General features: G+C 43.8%; 1 protein-coding gene across 2 annotated transcripts in view; it reads left to right on the forward strand.

Annotated features, from left to right (window-relative positions):
* The window catches only part of GRIA3 (glutamate ionotropic receptor AMPA type subunit 3), a 213718-nt gene that overhangs the window by 22669 nt on the left and 170283 nt on the right, over positions 1 to 20766 (forward strand). The window lies entirely within an intron of this gene.

Genomic DNA, 20766 nt, shown 5'->3' on the forward strand with positions numbered 1-20766 from the left:
ATTCAGCTGCGGTATCAAGTTATTCAGAAAACTAACCTGGGAGTTGAAAAGCAGATATTTTCCCTTGGTAAACTATTCATAACAGCTTTGGTTTTCTAACTTTCTCCACAAAAAGAGCAGTTTGAGGAAAAACAACATACAAAAGAGTCTTTATATTTTCTTGTTACTGGAAACTGTGATTCTTTCCATAGCTTACTACAGAGTAAAAAGGAAAATCCTCATAATATCCTAAGGGCTCTAATCTTCCCTAGATTTTATTATTTATAAAGTGTGCGAGACATGTTACAATACAAACTAGAAACACTGGTTCCCTGCCCTGATGCGCTTACAATCTAAGAAACAAGCCTACAAACTCAGTGTGACTACTTGCATGTGCAAAGTGAAGCACTTGCTTAAGTGTTGGTAGGCTTATGGCCAAAGACCCCAATCCTGCAAACCCTGTTTAGTGTATGTAGTACTTTCTGTCCTGAACAATCCTATTGGTCCCAATAGTTTCCATTGACATAATGGAATAGCTCATGATGATAGTAAGCACTATACTTGATAGTGGTTGTAGGATTGAGCCTCTATTAAGATTAAAACAAAATGAAAGAAGGAGAGGAGAGTATGTTGTAGGATCACTAGGGAGGCTGATCATATTGTTTGAAGATAACAGACTCTTTTTGTACACCTGTATAAAGTTCTTTATTACAATGCTTTCAGGAAGCCCAGTTGTCAACCAAGCTCTTTAATATGACATCCAAATCCTGCTTTCAGACGTAAAAAGATGGTTAAGATATTGCTCATTCAAATGTATGCTGACCTTGAATTTCCTTCAGTTGTCTTTAATAGCAGATTGCAAAGGGAGCTCAGAAGTGGTGGTGTAGTTCCAAGCTCCACCTTCATACAGGATCCACAGCACCAAACATCCACTTGTGCCTCTTCTCTTCTTTATGGCCTTGCCATAGAGCGGGTGTGTGCTGGGATATACTGGCTAGCTTAAATGGCTTTATTTTTCAGAGGCAAGCATAATAACAGGTACCTTATTTAACCACAAGCCTGAGCATCTTCTGCATTTAGCTAACTACTTTTCAGAGTGTAATTTATTAGGTAACTTTTTTTTTTAATTTTAGACAATAATGAACTTTTTCAAGCAAAAGAAAAAAAGAGGCATTATTGTTTTAATGGAGGAAATCTATTGCTTGAATCATGTTTCCTCTTGGAGTGATATTCCTAAGCTTTAAACATCTTGATTTAAATTATTTTTTTGTATTAACATTCTTTGTTTTTAATTTTGTTTTCACTGCAATAGCCTCCTACGAGGCATATCTCATTTTTGTGCAGGTGCCATCAGCTCCTATTAATGGCAACATTTTAAAAGTTATAAATGTAAAGTGGCAGTGTCATATAAAATTATGATCAATGATGTTTCTTAATAAACCTACACTACAACATGATTGCTTAGGAAATTCTGCTTGGAGACCAATATTCAAGTTTTATAATAGGAAGTGAGCTTTACTACCCACTTCCCCAAAATCTCCTTCTACAACTCACCTTCAAAGTTAAATCTTTTAAAACAGGCAATTAATTATCTGGCATTTCTCATCTCATTGGATCTAATTAACTCTAGACTGGATTCTCTCATTCACTTGGGAAATTATAATGGACTCTGCATTAGAGTACCTGTAAATTCAGCCATTTTGGAAATGGGCTCCAGAATGTGGCTTACTTTTCAGAGGACTACAGCATGGTACAGAGTGATTACCCTCACTTATTGACTTGACCTGTCACACTTACTCTGCGTATTTGAAGTTATGAAAATACTAGATGACACACTTGTTTACTTTAGTTTGAAAAGTCCTTTTGGTGGATGAAGATATTTTCACTGTGTCTGTTTGATGGTTTCTGTCTACTCCTACTCTGTATCTTCTGTGATGTGGTTTCATTTTACTTGTCAAAACTACTCGGAGGGGGTGGCAGGATCAGCTTTATTTGAAATCATTTTCTTAAATCTTATTTAAGAAAATCCATTGTTTAGAGCATGACGTGAAACCAAGAGGGTTACATTGCTCGCCTCTGTTTTAAGACCTGACTGAGTAGATTTTTATAACCTCTTTATACAACAACAAAAGGAAGTCCAGTGCAAAGCATATGAACAGATACAGCATGTCAAACGCACCTTTAGTGTTATAAACAAAGAGAGAGTCATCACTAGGAATGCAAAAGATGGAGCAATTGGTGTTTGCAGTGGCCCCAGATATAGGGTTGCCAGGAGTCTAGTTTTCTACCGAAACGCCTGGTCGAAAAGGGACCCTGGCAGCTCCGGTCAGCACCGCTGACCAGGCCGCTAAAAGTCCGGTCTGTGGCGCAGTGGGGCTAAGGCAGGCTCCCTGCCTGCCCTGGCTCCAGGAAGCGGCTGGCATGTCCGGCTCCTAGCGCAGGGGCAGCCACCGGGGCTCCACACGCTGCCCCCACCCCGAGCCAATGGGAGCTGCGGAGGCAGTGCCTGCAGGCGTTGGCAGTGTGCAGAGAACCCTGGCCCCTCCGCCTAGGAGCCAGACATGCCAGACGCTTCTGGGAGCCGCCTGAGGTAAGTGCTGCCTGGCCAGAGCCCGAACCCCTCCCACACCCTACTGCCCTGCCCCAGGTTGGAACCCCCTCCCCCACCCTAACTCCTTCCCAGAGCCTGCCCCCTAACCTCCGCCCCAGCCCTGAGCCCCCTCCCACACTCCGAACCCCTCAGCCCCAGTCCAGATCCCCCTCCTGTACCCCAAACCCCTCATCCCTGGCCCCACCCCAGAGCCCGTACCCCCAGCCGGAGCCCTCACCACTTCCCGCATCCCAACCCCCTGCCCCAGCCCGGTGAAAGTGAGTTAGGGTGGGGGACAGCGAGCGATGGGGGGGGGGGAGGAAATGGAGTGAACAGGGGCGGGGCAAGGGTGTTTGGTTTTGTGCGATTAGAAAGCTGGCAGTCCTACCCAGATATAGCTGTGTCTGAGGGTTTTTTTCTTTTGTACTTACAGCAATATGCAGATCTTATAATGTCATACAAACACAGAGGAATCTCTCAGATTACAGCAGATAGCATTTTAATGTAATGTCAGGAGCTTGAGTAAAGGTTTAACAGCGAGGACTCTTGGGCAATAGTAATTTATATCCTTCCCTGAATGATACCTCTCCATCAAAGAGGCCTACGATACTTCAGCCAAGGGACTGCAATTAAAAATAGATATACAGTGCAGTTGAGAAATGAGTGACGCTTACCATCAATCTGATATGTGCTTTCAGAAAGTCCTTCAGTCTCATACCCACCCTAGCTCCCATGTTAACAGAAAGGCTTCTACACAAATAAGCACTAAATGCAGCAGTGAGAGGCAGCATGAATTTCAGCAGACCTGAAATGGAAGCTGTTGACAATGGGGGCCTTTTAGTCACATTATGAATTTTTATGTGTGTGTGTATAGGTACAACCTTTATGTAATTCTGTGGGTCAGATCATGGCTTTATGCTACTGGCTGTGTTGCCACCTTGTTCCAGGATGCAGCATGCACCAGATTGTGCTGGTTTAGCAAGTAAAGAGGGGGCAGCCTTCTTGTATCTCTTTAGGGAGCCTAGTACTCCTCTCAGTGCTAGTATGGAGTAAATCCGTATGTGATGGCCAGCATTATGGACGGCACACCAGCGATTGAACCGGGGACGTTCAGAACTAAAGCCATGAGCTGCTACAGCCTGAGTTAGATCCAAGGTGGGACTGTCACATCCACATATCATCTGGGGATTAGGCAAAAAAAGGGGACCTGTAACACACTCATCAGTATATTACACTAGCACAGGGGTCGGCAACGTTTGGCACGCGGCTTGCCAGGGTAAGCACTCTGATGGGCCGGGCCAGTTTATTTACCTGCTGACGCAGCAGGTTCGGCCGATCGCGGCCCCCACTGGCCGCAGTTCGCCGTCCCTGGCCAATGGGGGTGGCGGGAAGCCGCGGCCAGCACATCCCTCGCCCGCGCCGCTTCTCGCCACCCCCATTGGCACAGGACAGCGAACCGCGGCGAGTGGGGGCCGCGATCGGCCGAACCTGCCACATCAGCAGGTAAATAAACTGGCCCGGCCCGCCAGGGTGCTTACCCTGGCGAGCCGCGTGCCAAACGTTGCCGACCCCTGTGCTAGCACATCAAGAGTGCAAGGACTGTAACTGTGGTTGTGCCCAACACAGAGGCATATATGAGAACTAGGCAAATCTTGCTAACTTCTCTGAAATAGAACAGATTACCTTAATTATCCTTAAAGCTGCTTATACTCTGTTAGATCAAAAAGTTCTCTAATTTAAGTACCATTAAATAAAAGCACCGTAGCCAGGCAAATAAAATGTATCTTCTACATATACAGGATGTGATAAATTCTTTCCCTTTTTGTTTGAAATGTTCTTCTTTTTGAGTTGGTGAGCACATCAAATGGTGAATTGTCTCTATATGCTAACCATCCCTTATTTGAAATGACGTGTTTACAGGAGATGTTTGTTACACATGCTGAACCAGAGTCAGCTCCCAGATACACCTGGGCATTTCAGTGGGAGTTACATTGTTGTAACTAAGATATGAATTTGGCCTTAGTCTTAGTGTCTAGGGCACTACCTGTGCTGTGCTTGCAGCTGCTGTTTGAGAGACTTTCAATGTGCGAACCCATGTGATGGTATTATGGGGTGGATGAGTGTATCCTAGCAATCAGAATGAAATCCCTATATTTCTTTTATTTGTAATCTACACCATATTTACCTCCATAGAATTATTCCACTTCTGTCCCATTAGTCCTCCAGTAACATAAGTGGTCAACTTCACAGAACAGTTGATTCCTGCAGATTATACATGAAATGAAGTAATGATACAAAGATCCTTAGCAGCTACTTACATCTGCGGTAGTGCTAACGCTAGGAAGGGTGAATAATCTTTAATGGTCATTACATAGACTCAAATCCTGAAGGCAATTTGATTAGAGATATTGTGAATTTATCAAGCACACTTATTCAGTCTGAAATGTCTGTCTTTACAAGTAGCACCAAGGTCACTGAAACTGAAAGAGAGAGACAAAAAAGTCTCTATTTTTCTGTTTATTTTTTGCATAGTGACAGCAATTTGTCATGAGGTTTCCCTTCTATGTTAGCCAATTAGTTCCCCCTTTGTTCATCTGGGCCTTCTTATACCATGACAGAAAAGAGTGACATTAAAAAATAGGAAAATGTAATTGTAAAACCACAAAAATTGGCTGGGAGGACTTGGGCTGAATGTAGTACCTGAAACTGTTTTTTAACTCTTCACTTTAAAACTGACTTTATTTCCAGTTTGACATGGAAAACTAGACGTAGCATAGGTGCTGGAACTCGGGGTGCTGGAAGTGCTGCCGTTCCCCCTGGCTTGAAGTGGTTTCCATTATATACAGGGTTAACAGTTTGGTTCAATGGCTCTCAGCTTCCCCACTATACAAATTGTTCCAGCACCCCCGGAGGGGAGAAGGACGCTGGCTTAGCACAAAACTACTGCTTGAACTATGGGAAGAGGCTATCATAACAAGACAGTGAGCCAAATCTGGGTTGATTTACTTAATGGGAATAATCTCAATGGGACTTCATTTTAGGGCTGTTTAGATAGCGCTCGATTGATATATCCTTACTCCCAATGAGCAGCATCTTACTTCACAAGTAATCCCGATAACTTCATTGGGACTAAATGTGGAGTGAGGAACTATTGAAATCAGTGTGAGTAACTGTATTGCAATCTGGCCCAGGCTAAACACAGCAGGCTTTGGCCCAGTGTCACATTTGAAAGGGTCATGTGTAATGTGAGGTTCTAGGGGTGTATTTTTTCTTACACAAGCATCAAGACCTCTTGAAATATGGACTGAGTGCATTCTTTATTGGACAGATTGCATTCTGATTGTGTGCTTCCTGATTGCCTTTCTTGCCTTTATTTTAAAAACACATCATCTATAGTGCCATATTCGACATTGGCTGTGGACTTCTGTTACTTCAGCAGAAAAACATGCGTGTCAAAAGTGTGCAGTCTACATAGACGGCAACTTGCAGAGTCAGAACTATTCTCCTAACCTCAAAAAGGATTTAGAAGTGTCTTCTTCTTCCTTCCCATCAAGATGTGCAAGAAATCTGAAATATTTTAAGAATTCTTCCTGTGTTTATTTAGTACAGATTCATTGGTGGCTTCAAAAGAGTGCACAAGAGGTGAATAATTCAAAGAGACAGAATTCCCTTTTCCCTTCTTATAGGTAATCCCTCCAGAACAGGGGGTCAGACAGATTGGTCAGGCACTGTTGGGAAATTTGAAGTATTGCTCCATTTCCTGTCCTTTTCTGTGGCGCTAATGGAGTATTTAAGACTTTGTGTCTTTCAGTTTGCTACCTTTCACAATCATTAAATTCACATGAAAGAAAATCATTATATTTTATTCAGTACATTTCTGTTTTATTGCATGCTTCCATTCTATTGTTATATAGAAAGGTTTTGCTCTGACTGATAACATGCTCGCTGGAAAAAAGGCCTGGATTTGTTCATGTTGATTAAAACGTACAATCAAGAGGCAGTATTGGTACAAAAAATCTTTTGTTCGTGGAAAATGAGGCCTCTTGTCCCTTTATTATAGTCTGAAGAGACACTTCACTTAAATTATTAATCTGTCTAAAAAGCTGTGCTACCCCAGTTCACCAAAGAAATCTACTTCGCGGAATACCACAACTATCATATTCAAAAATAAACTGCCCTGATGCTGACGCTGTAAAGATTGTTGTCAGTGAGAACAACATTTCTCTGATCTGCTGGGAAATCAGCCTTCATAACCTTGGAATGTTCAGCGGGTGAAGGTGAACAATACTAATCCTATATACAATCCACGACTTGTTCTACATTAAACAAAGAAACCTTTGCCTCATCACAATATTGATGCTCATGCTTATACACTATTGTGATGGGCAGTATAGAAATACTTGATTGGTAAATACAAATTGTGGTATTGCCCCATTCCTAGTATCTCACCACAATATTAGATTTTGTCAGTTCAGTGAAACAAATATTTCCTCGTGAGTATAAATCCCTTAATGACTATTATTTTGGTATTAACACAGAGAACAAATGTTTATTCTAAATTGAAACTGAAATTTGACCGTGACATTTGCAAGTTAAAAGTCAGAGCCATTAAATTATAAAAACAGGAACATATTGCAAATTAACCTATAGCAAATTAGAAATGCACAAACTTAATACATTTATATTTGGTAGGTATTGGGCAAATTTCACTTAAAACAAGGCATTATTTACAATTTCTAACTGCAGTTGCATACTAAGTTCCACTTCACTGCATGTGGCAAGTCCATCTTTTAAAAGGTTATTTAAAAGGAAGTTAAACTAACTGAACCTGATTCTTTACTCACTTACACCCATGTGCATTGGCAGTAAGGGATTGTCTACACTGAAAGTTTTAGCTTATGTTTATCCATGTTACGTGATCCAGAACAACTGTTTTGCAAGCAGGGTGTCCACTCCGCTTTGTTCTCTTGGGTTAAGCTCCTTCCCTTTAGGGTCATTGTGTTCACACAGTGCTATGTATTGAAATAAGGACACAGCTTTCTGGACAAAAGCCCTATGGTGCATTGTTCTGCTGCTAGACTGTATGCATTCTGGGATTTGTCTTGCTGCACATTGTGTAGGGTTACCATATTTAAAAAATAAAAAAAGAGGACACTCCAAGGGCCCCGGCCCCACCCCGTTCCCACACCCAGCCCCGCCCCAACTCCGCCCTTTCCCCGCCCCTTCCCCAAAGTCCCCGCCCTAACTCCCCCTCCTCCCTCCCAGCCACGCGAAAAGGGCTGCCCGAGCGCTACCAGCTTTACGGTTTGCCGGGCAGCCTCCAGACCCTGCGCCCCCGGCCGCTCTGCTCCGGTGGCTCGGGGTCCGGAGGCAAGGGGGGCTGCCCGAAGCCGGTAGCGCTGGCTCGGGCAGCTTGGCTCTTAAACAGAGCCGAAGTCTGAGTCCGGGGAGGAGCAGAGCAGCCGCGGGAGAGGAAGTGCCCGGCCGGTATTTTTCCCGGACATGTTCGGCTTTTTGGCAATTCCCCCCGGACGGGGGTTTGATTGCCGAAAAGCCGGAAATGTCCGGGAAAAAACGGACGTATGGTAACCCTAACATTGTGGGATATCTGCCATAAAACACTGGAATTCTGGGACTTGTGGTCAAACTAAAAACTTCCCATGAGTCCTCTCCTTTCATCCCATTATTCATCTGTTTGTGAGCTGGTGCCAGCCAGTCAGCATGGAGAAAATACTGCTGAGAGTTGTGAACTGATTGTCATTAATATGAACAGGCTGATGCACTTGTATCTCAGATGTGTGATGACTTGAGAGGCAGGATGATACAGGCACCTGTGGAGAAGGAGAATGAAATTGAGCAGTCACTTTTTCATAAACTTTTCCTGGAGCGGCTTCATTCAGTGAGCAGCCACTTCTGGACTCCAGCACTAACTAGCCCAGACTGGTGGGACAGGTTAGTGGTGCAGACCCGGGGTGAGTGGCAGTGGTGGTCTAGAAATCTGTGTGCAGTTCACCCTGGAGCCACAGCACCATAACACCTACATGAAAGCTCCCCCCCCAAGTGCGCAGAAGTGTGTGACCATCACTATTGGGAAGCTTGCCACCCCTGACTACTACTGGTCAGTAGCTAACCAGTTTGGTCTTGGTAGTCCTCTATCAGGGCTGCTGTCATGAGATGTGCCCTGCTATCAAAAAGGTGCTCTCCCCCGGTGTCATTAAGCTTGGTAATGCACAGGAGGCCATGGACGGATTTGCATGGTTGGGGTTCCCAAATTGTACTGACACCATTGATGAGATACACATGCCTATTCTTTGTCTCCTACACATGCCTGAAAGTTCATCAGCAAGAAGGGATATTTGTCCATGGTGTTGCAAGGTGTGCCTGATCACCGTGGTAGGCTCAAAATTAACATGGGGTCGTCTGGAAAGGTCCATGATGCCTGGATCTTTTGAAATTCTGGCCTGTTTTCTGCAATGAGAATTGGAACTTTCACTCCCAGGACCACTGTTGTTGTTATGATTCTCCCCGTGATTCATATTCTGGGAGGCCCACCTTACCCTCTGGCTTATAAAGCCTTTTACTGGACCCTCGGGGTAACTGTATCCTGAGTAGCTGCAGAGTGACAGTGTAATGGGCATTTGAAAGGCTGTAGTGTAGATGGAGGTGGTTGATGTCACGGCTGGCAGCTACTAAGCAATATCTGCGTATTGTGTTTTGTGCTGTGTCTGTGAGAGCAAGGGGGAGAGCCTTGATGAAGGGTGGATGGAGGAGGTGGGCAGACTTGAAGCATGTAATGAACAGCCAGGGAGGTGGCCTCTAACAAATGCTGCAACGGGTCAGGGCCCAGGGTTAGAGATGTGCTGTGCTTTTACTTTGAGGCTAGGGTGTTGCGGTGAATGTAGTGTGGAGGGGGTAGGGGGGCTGCATGTCTGTGCATAGGGATTTTATTATGCTTAGTGCATGGGTGTGTGTAAGGATTGCTGGTGCTTTTTATAAGGATTTTTTCATCCGTTGTGCAAGGATTTAATGATTTTTTTTAAACAGTTTCATGACACTTCCAAGGATTTATTTATAATAAATAATAAGCCACATCACAAGTTGCAAATAAGAAACCTTCGTTGAGCATAACAGTGCAAAATTGAAACCCAGTGCAAATTTTAAAAAAACGAAGTGCTGCAATGGAGCCTATAGTATTTAAGTAGAAATGGAAGTTTAAGAATTGTTTCCAGTGTTGTTCTGATTACCTTTCCCCAGTGCTGGGTTTACAATGGCGCCAGTGGTGCCATGGAGCCGGGCCCATGCTCAGAAGGGGCCCCGGCCTGCTCTGCTTGCACTGTGCCCTGAGACCCCGCCAGGCCGCTGGCTCCCCCCTGCCCACCACTTGCTCCTCTCAGCCTGCCAGCCAAGGGCTCCTCTCCACCCCCAGACCCTACCTGCCGGCTTTTCTCTGCCCCCTGCCGGACCCCAGTGCACCTCCGGCTCCGGGCAGTCTCTGCTTCCCACCACCTGTGGGGCCCCACCTGTCTCCCCGGAGCTGAGCTGCCTGGGACTGGTGCAGAAGCCTGGCCAGTTGGGGGGGACAGTGTGGGGGGCTTGGCTGGGCCCCTCCAGGCAAGTGGGTCCTGAGGGAGCCTGCCCGGGGCAGGCCCTGGCCTGGCTGATTGCGCCACTCCTGAGGGACCAGAGCGATTCCCCGCCCCGGGACCAGCCCTGGTTGCACGGGCAGCTCAGCTCGGCAGACACAGGGTATGTCTACACTGCCGCGCTAGTTCGGCGGCTGGGGATCGAAGTTCCGGGTTCGATTTATCGCGTCTGGTGTGGACGCGATAAATCGAACCAGGAAGTGCTTGCCGTCGACTGCGGTACTCCAGCTAGACGAGAGGAGTACCGCGGAGTCGATGGGGGAGCCTGCCTGCCGCGTGTGGACCGCATCTGAACCGCGGTAAGTTTGAAGTAAGGTATGTCGAATTCAGCTATGTTATTCACGTAGCTGAATTTGCGTACCTTACTTCGACTTGGGGGGTAAGTGTAGACCAAGCCACAGTCACCTCCCAGAGGGCCGGTGAGTGCAGCCGGGAGGTAGGGTGTGGGTCTCTGGAGGGAGGGGGTGCTGGGCTGTGAAGGGGCGGGGAAGATCTCTGTGTATTGGGGCACAAGGGAGTGGGGATTCTGTGTGGGGGGCTGGGGCTGTGGGCAGAGGTGGTGGTGTGCAGGGTGCTGTGCATTTGTGGCTGGTCTGGGCGGAGCACTGGGCATAGCGGGTCCGGGGGGTTATGGCCATTGGGAATCGGGAACTGACCAACTGCTCCCCCGCCCCACGCCATGCTCCATTGCCCCCAAGGGGGCCCACAAATATGTTTGGCGCCAGGCCCACAAAAGGTTAATCCGGCCCTGCCTTTACCTCTGTGGAGCTCAAAACCTTGTTCCTTTCACCAACAGAAGTTGTTTCAATAAAAGATATTAACTCACCCACCCTGTCTCTGTCATATTTCAGAGTGGCACTTTGACACAGTCTTCCTGAGATAAATCAGAGGTTTCAGGCAGTGTAATTGAACATTCTGGGAAATAAGATAAATTAATGAATATTGTGGAATGTTACCATTGTTTAGCACAATGAATACTAACCGTTGTTAGCTTTTTAATAATATTAATAAATCCTTTTAAGCAAGATCCAGTAATATCCTAAGCAGCACATATTAAAGCATGGTCCTCCGATGTTTAATTCATTTTGAAATCCTCCAAGAAAAAATTAATTGATGGGCTGGTAGGTTCTCATTCCTCTCACCTTTAATCTAGTTTAATCTTTAAACCTCCATTTTGGTTCCCTAAAACTCCAACAGATTACCTTTTGTATTTGGCCCTGGTAATCTGTTTAATATCCTTTGACAAGGAATATTCTTATAACATGCTGAGTCCTGCATGGATTAACATGAAAAATTATCAAGCTTCCCAGGATAAAGACAAGCAATGCTTATACATTTGGGGCCTAGCAAAAGAGATGCCCTGATCAGACATTTTGAGAGAACAGAAATTTTAGTTAGGAAGTGGAATGTAGCATTCTTGGGTTTCTAAACATTGTAGAGGAGGCAGTAATATAAAGAATTTCAAGAGCTTTTGTTAAACTTTGGCAGGTTGTAGGCCAAAGTACTCATTTTATGCATAAGTTTCTCCAGCTTCTACATAATTTTTAGCTTTTGGGCAATAAGCTACAAGTAAAGACAGTGTAATGGCCCAAATTCTACATAATTTTTAGCTTTGTAAGCAGCTAAGTAACTAAATAGCAAGTGACCAAGTGATGGCAACAAACATAACACAGCTGGCTTCCAGCCATTCCAAACCCCATTTCCCTTCGCAGCACTTCCTATCACTACTCCACAAATAAATTTCAGAAAGTTGAAAACATTGATTCATATTTCTTGGTATTTCTGAAGATGGTAAATGGGGAAGGAGGGGCAGTAAGGGCAGAGAGAGGGTGGTTGTTGTTTTAGGTTTTTTTCAAACGATTGAAATCACAGTGTCCGTGGATGTCATGCACATTGCATAGGACATTTAAAATGTGCTAATTTTGAAAACACCAAAGCTCACAGATTGCCTTGCCAGTATTAGTACATATGGCAGGCAGATTTTTATTGTTGGTGTTCTACTTGTAAAACGCAATGAAGTCTGTCGGGGTATTTTGTAAATCAAACATAAATTTGTGAAGAATGAATAATCTCAAGGTGACTGGAAGGCTCAAAGGTTTGGGGGAAGGGAGACTTTCACAGCAAGGTCAATGGTTTGAACCTGTCTTGGATCATTATGGTGAATGTCTGTCTGCATTTCATCAAGGTATTTCCATCAGGTTTCTGATGGGGAAGATTAGGTGTTAGTGAGTCAAGAAGGCTAGCATGGAGTTTCTGGGAACCACTGAAGGAGAAATGGAAGCAGGTGTGCCTGTTCTGTGTTAGCCTGCCGCAGGAGGGTGCTCTATGACAATCCCATGGTTCAGGGGAATGGGGAGCACAAAACTGAAGAATCTGTTTTGTGAGAAATACATGAGAATTACAGTAATGCTTGCCTGACAATGCCACTGTGACGTAGGTAAGTTTTACTGTGCCCATTTTTCCAAGAAGGAAACTGAGGTAGAGAGAGGTGAAGTAACTTGTCCAAGGTTACGCAATGAGTCAGGGGTGAAGGTGGGAATTGGGTCCAGATATCCTAGTCTTCAGTACCTTATTCTAACCACTAGCCAGTATTCCCTCTCTTCTTAACTACACTATAAGCCAGGTATGTAAAGACTCCATTCTAGCCTTTAAAAATTGGCTATTAGTGACATCATTGAATAAATTAAAAATAAAAATAAAATAAATTAATAGAGAGATCCCATCTCCTAGAACTGGAAGGGACAGTCAAGGTCATCAAGTCCAGCCCCCTGCCTTCACTAGCAGGACCAAGTACTGATTTTGCCCCAGATCCCTAAGTGACCCCCTCAAGGATTGAACTCACAACCCTGGGTTTAACAGGCCAATGCTCAAACCACTGAGCTACCTAAAATTCACTCATCAGCTTGTCAGTATTGTTGGCTTTATCCACAGTGTAAAAAAAAAAATAACCTTATAAATCTCCCCAATGACACACTAATTGTCTGCAGGTGAAAGCAGGTGGTTTTGTTTTGTTTAACTAAAGACCTCAGAGAAAATAAGCTGCACATGAGGAGAAATTGCCAGTCTTTTCCCTAACCAGTGCAATACTGTCAGCTTCCACCTAACAGACTGCAGAATTGTCACAACTAATACAAACTCTCTGTGTCATGAATATTCATAATCCACAAGAAGCTGAAAGAACTAAATAGTGTTAGAAAACAAAAATCAAAACTAACAGCAAGACCTCCACTATCCAATAACCGCTCTGAAAGAATCAGGCACCTTTGTGAGGCTTTGTCCCCTAGAGCCTTCCTGGGGACCTGAAATCTGGAAATCACATCAGGTGTAACCACAGTATTCCGCGTGGAACACTCTTGTGGGTGGGATTGGGAGGCTGGGATTCTGATGTGGAAGTTGGAGTCTGGTTTCCTTTTGGTGAGATGAGGTTCAGGCTTCAGCTTGGGCGAATCAACTGCTTCTGAGTGATCAATCAGGGATTCTTTTGTGGGAAAGAAGTCTGTTAAATGTGTAGCGACCAGGATACTGGTCTAATCAATATGTTCCTCTTTCCTGCTAAGGTACAGTGCGTTTAAGAAGTGTTACAGTCAAATCATGTCTTTCTGTACCATATGTTTTATTTAAACACAAGTCGTTGGTCTCAATACGGGAGTAGCTGGGTGAAATCTAATGGCCTGTGAAATACAGGAGGTCAGACTAGATGATGTAATGGTCCCGTCTGGCCATTTCTATGAATGTCTCAGCATTAGAAAGGAAATTTGTACCCAAGGTAATTATATCAAATAGATGGTGGTGGTGGTGGTGGAATGTGAAGACAGCCTAATCTGTCAGGAATATGTAGGGTATGTCTACACTGCGTTGTAACCCCAGGGTTTGTGAGACCCAGACTTGTGGAGACGGGTTCCAAGTCCTTGCTTAAGCATACACACTGCATTGTAAACCTGGGCTTACAATTGCTGGGCCTACGTCTCACAGCCATGCTAACGAGTCCATACTACACTTCTGACTCAGATCTGCAGCTTGAGCTATGTCCACAGTGCAAAATGACAGGCCTTGAACCTGAGTCCAGCAGGACTCAGGCTCTGACCCACCCCCCTAGCAGGGTCCTAGGACATGGATCCTGAGCAATTGCTGACCCGAGTCAGACTGATTTGTGTGTGGAAAGTGCCCCTTGTGTTCTTGGCTGCTATGTTTGTTAGCCCTACAAACATTTTCTTCCCTTGACAGGAATTACTTCAAACCCGCATGACCCTAAAGTTCTTCATCGTCTCTTGACATCCTTAAGGATTCATCAGTTTCTGCCATCTCATCTCTTACTCCATATGAGTGGAGACAAATGGCAGTTAACTTCTTATCCTGTTAGCAGGGGTGTCTCAACTACTCTTTGATTAGGCTGCCTCCCTGTATTACCTCGTGCCAAAATGTCTCACCTCTTCCCTAACTTTATGCTTGTTATTGCTACCAGATGTGCTTGAGTGTGAACAAAAGAAATGGGAATAGTGGGCTTATCTGTTGCAGAGGACAAACATAGATGATTATGGGCTTATCTAATACAGCTGCCACTGGTTTATCTGTGTCTCTTCACAGCATGCAGTATTACACTTCGTCTTCTCTCTCCTATGAACAATCTTTGTACTACTTATGCCTGTACTGTTTTCAGGCCTAATACATTGTAACTGTATAGAATGTACAGGTAGGTCATTTTTTGCTGGGGCTCATATAGTCATAAACAATAATGAATGCATTAGGAAAGCAAGGGAGTCACCAGTGAGGTAAAGAGGTATAGATATTGGATAGACAAAGCACTTACTTGCAGAGTTCTGTGGATCAGCCTTCTCTAGATGTGTGTAGCGTTAAATACTGTGTTAAAATATATGCTGCTGTTTTGCTATAAGAAATGTGTGTTGCATTCCTTGTTGTACTTTCAAATCATTCCGGACTTTCCATATAACTAATAATGTTGCTTCATTTGTTACTGTTATCAAAATTGCTTTCTAAATTAGATTTAAGGCATCTGCCCTCTTCGGGGGGGGGCGGGGTACATACCAAATACTGTACTGTACTTCATCTCGTTGTCAGATGAACAACCCCCTTTGCATTTAAAATACTAAAATAAAATGATTAGTGTTTCTTTTCCTATATTAGAATTAATGATTATATTGCAATGAGTAAAGAGGGAAAGCAATTCGTAGAATCAGTAATTATTGGTGTGATGAGCCTGCCTCTGACATCGCTTCTTAGAAAAAAATTGCATTGTCCTTTGCTGCAACAAAATTGCTTATTTAACAGTCCCTTTCTGTGTTTGACCGTTGCTGTACTTCCAATAAGGAAAAGCAAACGTAAGTCAATTTGTGCTGAACTATCAAAAATAATAATAATGAAAACTGGCCCTGCATTCAGTGCAAAAGTTGTATAAGGGAGGAAAATAGAATTGGGTGTGTAGTTTGCTAATGCACCTGCTTTTAAATGTGGATCATTGATTAATGGCATTAGTAAGGTCAGGAAATTTAAAATTCACTTAAAGATGGATTTGTTGGAAAGCCAGCTACAGTAAGACCATGGGTGAGCAAAACACTTAGTGAGAGAGAGTTTTATGCTACAAAATCATAACCGAATTAGAAGTTCAAAAAAGCAAATGAGCATTGAGGATAAGATAACTGTCCCTTTATCTTCCCCTTATAAAAATAGAAGTTTATTTGCCCTTTAAATGGGCCAATAAAATCAAATCGGCACCCTACAGTGTTTGCTGAATAGGTAATCAGAAGTCTTAAGCTGCAAAGAAAGAAGCAGGGAAGCTTTAAGAGATGAAGATATTCTAAAGTAATGTAGCTTATCAAGTCACTCTATAAAGTATTAAATATGTAGAGTTGTACTGAATAGAGACATAATTCAGGAAAAATAAAAGATGCTCTTTTTGTTTTAAGACAAAACTATAAATTCTTTGTGATCCAACAAATGCATCTGAGAAAAATAGAGTTACAAGTATCAGCTGAGAGCAGGGCCGGCTCTGGCTTTTTTGCCGCCCCAAGCAAAAAAAAAAAACAACCTGTGGCGCGGCCGGAGCGGCAAAGCAGGAAAAAAAAAAAAAAAAACCTGTGGGGCGGCTGGAGCCAGGGTGCAGAGGGACTCCCTGCGCTGCAGACGTGCCCTGGCTAGTGGGGGGGAGGGGAGCGGGGGGAGAGAGAGAAGGGGGGCGGCCAGGGCTTCAGCGGGGCGCTCGCCACGCGGCCCCGACCACCGCGCCGCCTGCCAGGAGGGCTCCACTCCGGTCAGCGGGGAGGGAAGGATGCAGGCTTGCTACAGACCTGGCACCGGCTGGGGCAGACGGAGCGCGCAGCCTGCTTCCAGCAGGGCGCTCCCCTCCTCCGCGCCGCCGCCCCCTACAGGGCGGCCGGATCAGCGAACCAAAAAAAAAAAAAAAAAAAAAAAGCAGCCGTGCCGCCCTAGGTTTGGACGGAATGCCGCCCCATAGAATCTGCCGCCCCAAGCACGAGCTTGCTCGGCAGGTGCCTGGAGCCGGCCCTGGCTGAGAGGCAGATTCAGAGTAGTGAGTAACTGTCCTGGGATGCCCCAGGCAGGCAATATCCTGCTGTTGATTTTTAGACATCTTTTGGCATAGATGCTGTCACGTACCCAATCTGCCCACAATCACTAAACAACTTCCCTGTTCATAATACTCATGCCCATAGAAGTGGGGATGAGCCAGTCAGAATATAGACACAATTTAATTCTACTTTTTAAAAAGGCAAGAGAGAGAGAATTTGGCCGAAGAGATGGGGACTACAGGGCCTAATCTCAGAGGTGCTCAGCACCCTACAGATTTCAGCCGAGTTGTGAGTTCTCAAGTACTTCTGAAAATCAAGCCCTGCATATCCTCTGTGTGAAATAACAGAGACAAGGTAGTTTGATGGGAATTCTAAGGCATTGGACTTTCAAGATCAGGAACTTAAATGTTACTCTACTATGAAGGGGAAAAAAATGATATTTTTAAAATTTGTTTCTGCTGGTTTAGTATTTGGCAGCTTGTGAACGTAAAGCCAGCATTCATTCTGATCAAAAATAAGAACTGGTACCCTAAGTCAGACAGTTGTCTTTGATACCACATAAATCTATGGAAAATGTGTTTCTGTAGTTCTTTGGGCATATATAATAATTTCTGCTGAAACTCTTTCAGAATCAAAATTTGTACATCAATGTACATAAGAACGGCCGTACTGGCTCAGACCAAAGGTCCATCTAGCCCAGTATCCTGTCTACCGACAGTGGCCAATGCCAGGTGCCCCAAAGGGAGTGAACCTAACAGGTAATGATCAAGTGATCTCTCTCCTGCTATCCATCTCCACCCTCTGACAAACAGAGTCTAGGGACACCATTCCTTAGCCATTAAGGGACTTAATCTCCCATGAATTTATCCAGTTCTCTTTTAAACGCTGTTATAGTGCTAGTCTTCACAACCTCCTCAGGTAAGGAGTTCCACAAGTTGACTGTGCGCTGTGTGAAGAAGAACTTCCTTTTATTTGTTTTAAACCTGCTGCCTATTAATTTCATTTGGTGACTCCTAGTTCTTGTATTATGGGAATAAGTAAATAACTTTTCCTTATCTACTTTCTCCACATCACTCATAATTTTATATACCTCTATCATATCCCCCCTTAGTCTCCTCTTTTTTCCAAGCTGAAAAGTCCTAGCCTCTTTAATCTCTCCTCATATGGGACCTGTTCCAAACCCCTAATCATTTTAGTTGCCCTTCTCTGAACCTTTTCTAGTGCCAGTATATCTTTTTTGAGATGAGGAGACCACATCTGTACGCAGTATTCAAGATGTGGGCGTACCATCGATTTATATAAGGGCAATAATATATTCTCCGTCTTATTCTCTATCCCCTTTTTAATGATTCCTAACATCCTGTTTGCTTTTTTGACCGCCTCTGCACACTGCGTGGACATCTTCAGAGAACTATCCATGATGACTCCAAGATCTTTTTCCTGATTCATTGTAGCTAAATTAGCCCCCATCATATTGTATGTATAGTTGGGGTTATTTTTTCCAATGTAGCACTTCAAGTGTTTACCTGACTAGGTTCTAGCCCTGCACTTATTGCCATGGCATCAGGAAGTCTGATGATGGTAAATCTATGTTGGGATGACAATGGGAAAACATATGTTGGATACAGCCCAGTTCAACATTATTCATTTAGCAGTAGTAATCTCAGCAAGATTGACACCTGTGAAGTTGTTTTAAGGTTTATGTCATCTGTAGGCTGAAGCCATAAAAGGATTACATGATGATGCATATTTGACCAGGTCTGATATTTTAGCCAGTAGAGGGCAGTAGCAGTGCATTCACATTGTGTGATGACAGCATATTGCTACAGGGATTGTATGTCTATGGTTGTTTTCATTTTGTTGGGCCCCATCCCCAGAGCAGAGAGAAGACAGAAAGGGATGGTGAGGACCTAAGAGTTTTCAGATTTCAACAGCACACTTCTTGCTTCCCTGACCAGGAGAACACGTAAAAGAACAGGGCATTTAGCACAAATGTATTCGCTTAAGTGTTCTCTATAGTACATGATCCATGAGAATGTATTAAGGGTCTGAGTCTACAAGGTGCTCAGTCAGTGGAAGGTGAGGGCACTCATCATCTCACAGGATCATGGCCTAACTCGGTAGATTTTCTTATAGAGTTGACAGATCTTAAGCTGTTAAAATGATCCTGATACTGTCATAATTTCAGATAGAGCCTTTATTTTTTCCCTTCTTTTTGGTATACTTCTATTTTGCCTGTAAGACAGTTTGTTTTATTTGTTTCTTCAGCAGATAATTTGTGTAGCAGACTTTCTGTTTTTATTTTCTGCTGGTACATAGTTTAACAAAAGTGCATTTTAGGCAATCTGTTAATTCCTGTGTCATCATACCCATAGGAATAAATGCTGGTTGTACTGTGGTTGCCTTTGTATCTTTTCCTTTTTACTGCTGTGGAGACTTTTTGTAAACTTTTTCTTTAAAGTCGGTGCTTTATTTATTCCTTCCTCTTTTCTCTCTAAAAGCAGCTGCTATTATTTGCTGTTGGTATCCACTTTTGCTCACATTCATTTACAATGGTTAAGCTCTTAAAAGGATTCTTTAATGGCACTTATATTTTTGCATCTGGGTCTCCTGGAAGAAAATCAAGTGCTCACAGCTGAGTAGCTATTCAAGGTGTTATCTATGATGCCTTGTCAATGACCTGGTATTGGAGAGTCCTTTTTATGATAAACAGGCTTTAATGATTCTGAATGTTAGCATTTGTGGTAGAAATGAATGTTTCGGTGTAGTACTTTGGAAAGCAATATATCTTCATGTAGAACACCTGGCTTCTTTTATATGTAATTCATTTCCCTTGCATCTTGCTAGGTAAAATGTGTGGAGATTAGGGGTGGCTGAAATATTTTTTTCTCATCTGCCTGGTTTCAGAGATCACCAGCTTCCATTGGACATGGAGAATGGTCCAGCTCTCATATGAGAGCTTAGTTCAGTGTGTGGCATGGTGCAGCGTGCAGGGGACAGCAATGTTGCTGCCTAAGCTATGGCTATTCAGATGATAAAGGCTGGACACAGTCTCCTGAGATGTCAGTTGGCACCTTTCATGAGCACCAAATTCACTAAAGCATTCTTCTAATGTTAAATATTGGTAATGGGTTTTGTTTTACACTTTTAAGCAACCAAACAGCTTTATAAACAAGTCTTTGTAAAAAGGAATGCACTTTGACAACCTCCCCTGCCCCCGCTAATCCATCTTCCCGTTCAAACAGCCACTTTTTATTGCTAAACACCTTGCCAAAGGAAATGTCCCCTTTGTTCCTTAAATGTGACTTACCATGACCACCTGAAAAGAATTATACCTCCCTGAGACCCAGGCTTCCTGCACCGGTAACTTGTTGAAGGTCTGATGTCTCATGACCCTGTGGGGTGTGAAACTGGAGTTTTATGCCCGTGGCAAGGGGGGATTACTGGATTTCCAAAAGGGTAAATAGCACGTACCAATTGTCTCCCCTTAGTTGTGGGATGGTGGCTGGTGTTGGGCTATCTGGCTTACCCCTGAAGATACTGGTTAAAAGATATATGAGTAAAGAATCTCTGTCCCATGGTCATTAGCTACTTCTGCTGAAATGAAACTCTATAGCCAGACTGTAGTATTAGTCTGAATGAATACTGATATCTAATGAATATACTCCTTTATTTTGTTACTTTCTCAGAGCAGCTACATTCATTCATTGCCAGTCTGGATGCTACTAACCATGCTGGTAACATAGATTAGGAACATAAAGAGCTCACCCCGACCCATCAACTCTGGTAGGAGATGAAGGAGCTCAACAGCTCACAAGTGGGCGTGGGACTGGTGCTGAAATTTTGTTTTTACTTAAAATGAGCTTCATAACTATGAGCCAAGGAAATACAAGGGGTGTAAGATGTACCCGATTTATTGCCCAGCTCTGCTCCCATGGTTGAAAGTCTTGTAACTGTTTTGTCATTGGTTAGTTTTGCCAACATAAAAATAATTTTAAAAAACCTCTGCCCT

This window comes from Emys orbicularis, chromosome 9 (genome assembly GCF_028017835.1).
Source record: "Emys orbicularis isolate rEmyOrb1 chromosome 9, rEmyOrb1.hap1, whole genome shotgun sequence".
Lineage (NCBI taxonomy): Eukaryota > Metazoa > Chordata > Testudines > Emydidae > Emys > Emys orbicularis.